Here is a 7,500-nt window from a genome sequence, read left to right as displayed (position 1 = left end):
AGAAATCAGAAAAGAGAAAGAGAAATCAGAGAATAGAGAAAGAGAAATCATCAGAGAAGAGAGAAAAAGAAATCAGAGAAGAGAGAAAGAGAAAGAAAGAGAAATCAGAGAAAGAGAGAGAGAAAACGAGAGAAAGAGAAAGAGAAATCAGAGATAGAGAGAGAGAAAACGAGAGAAAGAGAAAGAGCAGGAGATAGAGCGGGAGTCGGGCCGAAAACAGATCAGGCAGAGGCTCTAATAACTCTAATGATCAACCTGTTACCCTAAACGCCTCTTGCTTCTCCGCTTTCATCGACTTTGCAACTCCTTTCCCCTTTCCTTCCTTCCTTCTCTCTCTCTCTCTTTCTTTCTATCTCTTTCTCTTTCTTTCTCTCTTTCTTTCTTTCTTTCTTTCTATCTCTCTGTTTCTTTCTTTCTATCTCTCTCTCTGTCTGTCGGTCTCTCTCTCTCTCTCTCTCTCTCTCTCTCTCTTTCTTTATTTCTATCTCTCTCTATTTCTTTTCTTTCTTTCTCTCTCTTTCTCTCTTTCTTTCTATCTCTCTCTATTTCTTCCCTTTCTTTCTTTCTCTCTCTTTCTTCCTTTCTTTCTATCTCTCTCTCTTCTTTCTTACTCTCTCTCTCTCTTTCTCTCCTTCTTTCTCATTTTTTCTCTCTCTCTCTTTCTCCCTCCCTCCCCCTCTCCTCATCTCCATTTCTCTCCAGCTCCTTCTCGTTTCCTCCCTTCCTTCCTCTCTCACTCCCCCCCTCATCTCCATCTCCATTTCCCTTCCTCGGGGGAACCTCCCTCCCTCCACCTCCCCCTCCCTCCCTCCCTCCCATCCTCGGGGGACCTCTCTCCCCTCACTCCCTCCCCCTCTTCCTCCCTCCCTCCCCCTCCCTCCCCTCCCATCCTCGGGGACCTCTCTCCCTCACTCCCCCCCCTCTCCCTCCCTCCACCTCCACCTCTCCCTCCCTCCACCTCCCCCCTCCCTCCCCCTTCCTCCCTTCCTCGGGGAGACCTCTCTCCCTTTCTCCCCCTCCCCTCTCCCTCCCTCCACCTCCACCTCCCCCTCCCTCCCCTTCCTCCCTTCCTCGGGAGACCTCTCTCCCTTTCTCCCCCTCCCTCCTCCTCCCTCACTCCCCCTCCCCTTCTCCCTCCCTCCACCTCCCCCTCCCCTCCCTCCCTCCCATCCTCGTGGGACCTCCCTCCCTTTCTCCCCACTCCCCCTCCCCTCCCTCCCTCCACCTCCCCCTCCCCCTCCCACCCATCCTCGGGGGACCTCTCTCCTTAACCCACTGTGATATATAACGTTTCAAGAGCGTAATTAACTCCATTAGGCAAGCACACCCTATTAAGAGACCATTGGTTGAAGGGAAATTATGGACAAAGAAGCAACAAAAGGCCTTTCTCTTCTTATTTTTTTTTCCTTTGCCCTTTCTTCCTCCTTCCTCCTTCATCCATTCCTCTCTCTCTCTCTCTCTCTCTCTCTTTCTCCCTCTCTCTCTTTCTTTCTTTCTTTCTTTCTTTTTTTCTTTCTTTCTTTCTTTCTTTCTTTCTTTCTTTCTTTCTTTCTTTCTTTCTTTCTTTCTTTCTTTCTCTCTCTCTCTCTCCTATCTCTTCTCTCCCCTTTCCCTTCTTTCCCGTCTCCCTTCTTTCCCGTCTCCCTTCTTTAACCTTTCTCCCTTCTCTCCCCTCTCTCTTCTCTCCCCTATCTCTCTTCTCTTCCCTCTCTCTCTCTCTCCTCTCTCCCTCTCTCCCTCTCTCCCTTTTCTCTTCTCTCCCCTATCTCTCTCTCTCCCCTCTCCCTTCTTTCCCTCTCTCGCAGTTGCCTAAGAGGAATAAATCACTGTCACATGCATACGCAGAACTTCTCTCTTTATCTCATGTCTCTCTATTTACCTCCTTCTGTTTCTCTGTCCTTCCTCTTTCTCTCTCTCTCTCCCTACCTCCTTCCCTTTCACCCGTTTCCCCATCTCCCTCTACCTCTTATCTTCTTCTCTCCGTCTCCAGGTTTTCCCTTCTTCCCTCTCCTCCTTCCTCCCATCGTCTTCTCCCTCCTCTCCCTCTCCCTTCTTCCTCTTCCTCACTCCCTTCTACCACCTCCTTACGTCTCCTCTCTCCTCATCCCCCTCCTTCCCTCTCTTCTTCTTCCCTTCCTTTCTTCCCCTCCCCTGCTCCCCCAACTCCTTCCTCTTTTCTTCCCCAATCCCCCTCCCTCCTCCTTATCCTCCTCCCTCCTCCCCCTCATTCTTATCCTTCCCTCCTCCCCCCTTCCATCCCCTCTTCTCCTCCCCCTCCCTCTCCCTTCCATTCCCTCTTCTCCTCCTCCTCCTTCTCTTCCCCCTCCTTCCATCCCCTCTCCTCCTCTCCCTCCCCTCCCTTCCATCCCCTCTTCTCCTCCTCCTCCTTCCATCCCCCTCTCCTCCTCCTCCTCCTTATCCTCTCCTCCTCCTTATCCTCCCCCTCCTTCCTCCTCCTCCTCCTTATCCTCCCCCTCCTTCCATCCCCTCTTCTCCCCCCCTCCTTCCTCCTCGTCTCGTGAGGAACCAACGGTGTCTTAAGCAGCGGACTTCGAACTCCAGCTCGTTTTAGCGCGTCACATAATTCTCCCAAGAGCCCCCCACCCCCTCCCCCTCCCTATCCCGTGGCCTCCTTAACCCCCCCCCACCCCACCCCTCGACCCATCCCCTGACGCTACGGCCGCGGGCACGCTAAGAGGCAATCTCTTTATTCTCTCTTTCTCTTTCTCTCCTTGTAATTCCCCGTCTTTCATTCTCTCTCTCTCTCCCTCTCCATCTTTCCCTCTCTTCCTTCCTCCTTCCCCTTCAACCCCTATATATCCCCTTCTTCTCTCTTCCTCCTCCCTTTCCCTCCATCGCTCCTCGCCCCTCCCTCCGCACCTCCCTCCCTCTCCCTCTCCCTCTCCCTTCCCTCGGCCTCTCCCTCTCCCTCTCCCTCTCCCTTCCCTCGGCCTCTCCCTCCTCCTCTCCCTTCCTCCCTTCCCCTCGGCCTCTCCCTCTCCCTCTCCTCTCCCTCTCCCTTCCCCTCGGCCTCTCCCTCTCCCTCTCCCTCTCCCTCTCCTTCCCTCGGCCTCTCCCTCTCCCTCTCCCTTCCCCTCGGCCTCTCCCTCTCTCCCTCTCCCTCTCCCTCTCCCTCCCTCTCCCTCTCCCTCTCCCTCTCCCTCTCCCTCTCCCTCTCCCTCTCCCTCCCTCTCCCTCTCCCTCTCCCTCTCCCTTCCCCTCGGCCTCACGCCTACGGGGGACGCCCATTGAAGAAAATATAACGCCCATCGGAGGAGGAGAGGAGGGCGCATAAGGAAGATTCTGGATCATTACAATTTGCCATTGTTAAAAGCTTAAGGGGGGAAGGGGGAGGGGGGAAGGGGGAGGAAGGGAGGAAGGGGGGAAGGGAGGAAGGGGAGAAGGAGAGGGAAGAGGAGGGGGGGGGGTAAGATGAAGGTAATGGAGAGGGAAGAGGAGGAAGGGAGGGGTGGAGGAGAAGGAAGGAGGAGGAAGGGAGGGGTGGAGGAGAAGGAAGAGGAGGAAGGGAGGGTGGAGGAGAAGGAAGAGGAGGAAGGGAGGGGTGGAGGAGAAGGGAAGAGGAGAGGGAGATGGAGGAGGAGGGGGAGGTGAAGGAAGAGGAGGAAGAGATGGAAGAGGAAGAGATGGAAAAGGGGGGAAGGGAGAATGAAAGAGGAGAGTGGGAGATGAAGATAATGAAGAGGCGAATGGATAGTGAGGGGATATTGAGGGAGAGGGGGTGAGAGGGAGTGGGAAACAGCAAAGGAGAAGTAGGAGGAAAAAAAACGCAAAAAATCAAAGACAGAGAATCACGGGTAGGGGCATGCCGCGGGGGGGGGGGGGGGGTCCTGGAGGAAGAAGGCGAGACTGAGTGGGTGGGGGGTGGGGGTGGGGGTGGGGGTGGGTGTTAGGTGACACACGTGGCACGGGAAGGTAGGGAAGAGGGCGGGAGGGGAAAAGGAAGCGGGAGAGAAACAAAGGGAAGGGGAAATGAGGACAGGAAGGGGAAAGGAAAGAAAAAAGGAGGGAGGAAAGAGGAGGGAAGGGAGAAGGATGGAGAAGGGAGGGAGGAAGGAGGAGGGAAGGGAGAAGGATGGAGAAGGGAGGGAGGGAGGAGGAGGGAAGGGAGAAGGATGGAGAAGAGAGAGAAAGAGAAATGGGAGAAAGATAACGAAGGGAGAGAAGCAAAGAGATGGAGAAAGACGCACAAAAAAAGAGAAGATAGAAGGATAAACCGAAAAATGCGAGAAAAAAAACATAATGTAATGTAAGGGGCGGAGGGAAACAATAGGGGAAAGAGGGGGGAGGGAGGGGAAAAAGAGGGGAGGAAGCGTAGGGGAAAGAGGAGGGACATCGGAGTAACGGAAGGGAGGAAAGGTGGGAGAGAAAAGAGAAGGGAGAGTGGGAAGGAAAATGAAAGAGAGCGAGAAGGGAGGGCGTGAGGAGAGAAAAAGAAGAAAAGAGAGGGTTGGGAGAGAAGGTAGAAGGATAGAGAGAGAAAAAAGAAGAAAAAAAAGAGAACACATAGAGGACGAGAGAAAACAAAACAAAAAACAAAACAAAAATACAAAAAACAAAATAAAAACCGGAAAGCCGAAACGCAGAACTAGAAGAAAAAAAAAAAAAAGAGAAAATAAACAATAGCACCATGGACGTAAAAACAAACAAACAAAAACAAAAAATAAAAAATAAAATAAAATGAATAATAAATAAAAAGAGAGGCCTACAAACCCGACGGGAGACAGGCCGTGGCAGTGAACGAAGACAAATGCGTAGGCCTACATACGAAGGCTCTCTGCATTCCGGAAGTAGCAAAGGGAACGCAAAGAAAGAGAGAGAAGGAGGGAGGGAGGGAGGAGGGAAGAGAAGGGGAGGAGAGAAGACGGGAGGAGAGAAGACGGGAGGAGAGAAGACGGGAGGAGAGAGAGAGAGAGAGAGAGAGAGAGAGAGAGAGAGAGAGAGAGAGAGAGAGAGAGAGGGGGAGAGAGAGAGAGAGAGAGAGAGAGAGAGAGAGAGAGAGAGAGAGAGAGAGGGAGATGGAAGAGAGAGAGAGAGTAAGAGAGACAAAGAGACAGAGAGAAAAGGGATAAAGGGAGAGAGAGTAAGAGAGACAGAGAGAAAAGGGAGAAAGGGAGAGAGAGAGAGAAAGAGAAGAAAAGAGCAGAGCAAAGCAAAAAAGAGAATATAGCGAGAGAAGGCGAACGAGGGAAGAAAGAACGAGAGCGAGAAAAAATAAATAAGAAACAAGAAGGGAAGGGAGAGAAAATGAGCTAAAAGAAAATAAAAAGGAAGAGAAAAACAGCAAAGCGCCGAAAATGTCATGGTTGATGGATGGGGCGAAGGGGGAGGAGGGGGGGAGAAGGGGGAGAGGGGAGGAGTGGAGAAGGGGAGACAAGGAGAAGGGAGAATGGGGAGGGGAGGAGGGGGAAAGGGGAGAAGGGAGAAGGGGAAAGGAGAAGGGAGAAGGGGGAGGGGAGGAGTGGAGAAGGGGAGAAAAGGAGAAGGGGAGAAAAGGAGAAGGGAGAAGGGGGAGGGGAGGGAAGGGAAAGGGGAGGAGGGGGAAGGGGGAGAAGGGGGATGGGAGTGGGGGGAAAGGGAAGGGGAGAGTGATTACAGGGCAAAAAGGGGCTGAAATGAAAGAGGAAATGGAGGAGAAACTAGAGGAGGAAAGGGGACAAGTGGCCGGGGAAATGAAGATGGAGAATGTAGGAAGAAACAGGAAGGACGATGAAACGGAGACAGACGAGGGAGAAGAGAGTGGAGAAGGAAAAGGAGAATGGTGGAGTTGGTGGAGTTGGTGATGGTGAAAGTGAAAGGAAGGATGATGGGATAAAAGTAAGAAAACATTACTTACACACACACACACACACACACACACACAATCACACTTACACACAATCATACATACACACAAGACACACACACAAACAAACGCACAAACAAACACCCACACACACAAACAAAAGACCACACACACAAACAAACAAACAAAAGGCCACACAGCAACCACTTACACACGAAACAACAATCACACAGCCGCCACAGCGAGGTAAGGGCAGGAGTGTTATGGCAACAGGCAGGGAAGGATGGCGGCGGAGGTTACCAAGGGAAGAGGGGAGCCGAAGAGGGGAGCCAAAGAGGGGAGCCGAGGAGGGGAGCTAAAGAGGGGAGCCGAGGGGAGCCAAAGAAGGGAGCCAAAGAGGGGAGCCAAGGAAGGGAGCCGGAGAGGGGAGCCAAAGAGGTGAGCCGAGGAGGGGAGCCGAAGAGGGGAGCCTAAGAGGGGAGCCAGAGAGGGGAGCCGGAGAGGGGAGCCGAAGAGGGGAGCCGAGGAGGGGAGCCAAAGAGGGGACTTATCAGCGGGGAGAGCATTAATCATCCCGCAGAGCCAGGCAGCCCTCCTGAGAGAGAGAAGGAGGGAGGGAGAAGGAGAGGGAGGAAGGGAGGGGGAGAAGAAGAAGAAGAAAAAGAAGAAAGGAGACAGAGACAGAGAGAGAGAGAGAGAGAGAGAGAGAGAGAGAGAGAGAGAGAGAGAGAGAGAGAGAGAGAGAGAGAAAGAGAGGAGAGACGGACTGAGACACAGACAAACAGACAGACAGACAGAGAAGAGATACCGCACAAAGACAGACATAAATCAAAGTAGACCGCATGAGGAACTGTACATGAAGAAAACAACAACAACAACAACAACAACAACAACAACAACAAATAAATAAATAAAAAAACAAAAAAAATCACAAGCAACAGCCACCCTCATGTAAAAAGGGCGAGCCGAAAGCCGTGTTCAGCCTGGAACAATGGACAAGCAGGGTGTCCCGCGAGGATCGTCCCAAAATGACCACGAGAAAGGGACAGGGAAGGTCCGCTTTACTCCGCGCGAGGCAGTTCAGTCCCAGGTCACGGGGTCAAAGGGGGGCAGGGGGCTTTACTCTGGTGGGAGGGGGTGGAGGAGGAGGAGGAGGAGGAAGGGATGGAGGAGGAGGAAGGGGGTGGAGGAGGAGGAGGAGGAGGAGGAGGAGGAGAAGGAGGAGGAGGAAGGGGGTGGAGGAGGAGGAAGGGGGTGGAGGAGGAGGAGGAGGAGGAAGGGATGGAGGAGGAAGAGGAGGAGGAGGTGGTAGAGGAGGAAGAGGAGGAAGAGGAGGAGGAGGAGGGGAGGAGGGAGAGGAGGAGGAGGAGGAGGAGGAGGAGGAGGAAGGGGTGGAGGAGGAGAAAGAGGAAGATGAAGGGGAAAAGAAAGAAGAGCAATAGAAGTCAGAAGAGGAGAAGGAGGGATAGAGGCAATAAAGGGAAGAGAAAAATGCAAGTAGAAAGCAAAATAAAGTAGTCACAGTAGAAGGACACGAAACAAACAAACAAATAATTAGTTTGGGTTTGGAAAAATTACGTTTTTACTTTTTTTCTTTCTTTCCCTTCTCTATTACCGATGTTTTTTTGTTTTTTTTTTAACTTAATCATCTCCCTCTACGTATCTCCTCACTTCCTCCTTCTGATTCAGTCTCGTTA

At 52.3% G+C, this 7,500-nt stretch overlaps 1 protein-coding gene across 4 annotated transcripts in view; it reads right to left on the bottom strand.

The window, feature by feature from the left end:
• The window catches only part of LOC113802627 (pleckstrin homology domain-containing family G member 5), a 711,360-nt gene that overhangs the window by 74,730 nt on the left and 629,130 nt on the right, over positions 1–7,500 (bottom strand). The gene's annotated exons all lie outside the window — the stretch shown is intronic.

This window comes from Penaeus vannamei, chromosome 28, assembly GCF_042767895.1.
Source record: "Penaeus vannamei isolate JL-2024 chromosome 28, ASM4276789v1, whole genome shotgun sequence".
Taxonomy (NCBI): domain Eukaryota; kingdom Metazoa; phylum Arthropoda; class Malacostraca; order Decapoda; family Penaeidae; genus Penaeus; species Penaeus vannamei.
Note: the sequence above shows the minus strand (reverse complement) of the source record. Positions and strands in the feature narration are given on the sequence as shown.